Source organism: Bison bison, unplaced genomic scaffold (assembly GCF_000754665.1).
Source record: "Bison bison bison isolate TAMUID 2011002044 unplaced genomic scaffold, Bison_UMD1.0 scf7180017864369, whole genome shotgun sequence".
Lineage (NCBI taxonomy): Eukaryota > Metazoa > Chordata > Mammalia > Artiodactyla > Bovidae > Bison > Bison bison.
In genome coordinates, this window is record NW_011494941.1 from 4693399 (window position 1) to 4693870 (window position 472).

A 472-nucleotide genomic window follows, 5' to 3' on the forward strand; every position below is an offset into this window, starting at 1 on the left:
CATTTCGGCCTTAATGGGCCAATGGGATCCAGTTTTACCACCACTGGAAGCGGTGTTCTGTGCCTCTCCCAGGCCTTTTTCTGTCTTTACTTTCATTTATTTATTTTTTTAATTGGAGGGTAATTGCTTTACACTGTTGTGTTGGTTTCTGCTGTGCAACAACATAAATCAGCTATAAGTACATATATGTCCCCTCCTTCTTGAGCCTCTGTCTCCCCTATTCCACCCTCTAGGTCATCACAGAGCTGAGCTCCCTGTGTGACACAACAGCTTCCCACTAGCTAGCTGTTTTACACATGGTCGTGTGTATATGTCAGTGGTACTCTTTCAATTTGTCTCACCCTCTCCTTCCCAAAGGACACCGATAAAGTGAAAAGACAACCCTCATGATGGGAGAAAATATTTGCAAATGAAGCAACCGACAAAGGATTAATCTCCAAAATATACAAGCAGCTCAATATCAAAAGAAAAA

At 42.2% G+C, this 472-nt stretch overlaps 1 protein-coding gene across 1 annotated transcript in view; it reads right to left on the reverse strand.

Annotated features, from left to right (window-relative positions):
• RAI2 (retinoic acid induced 2) overlaps nucleotides 1–472 on the reverse strand; it is a 10458-nt gene that overhangs the window by 9775 nt on the left and 211 nt on the right.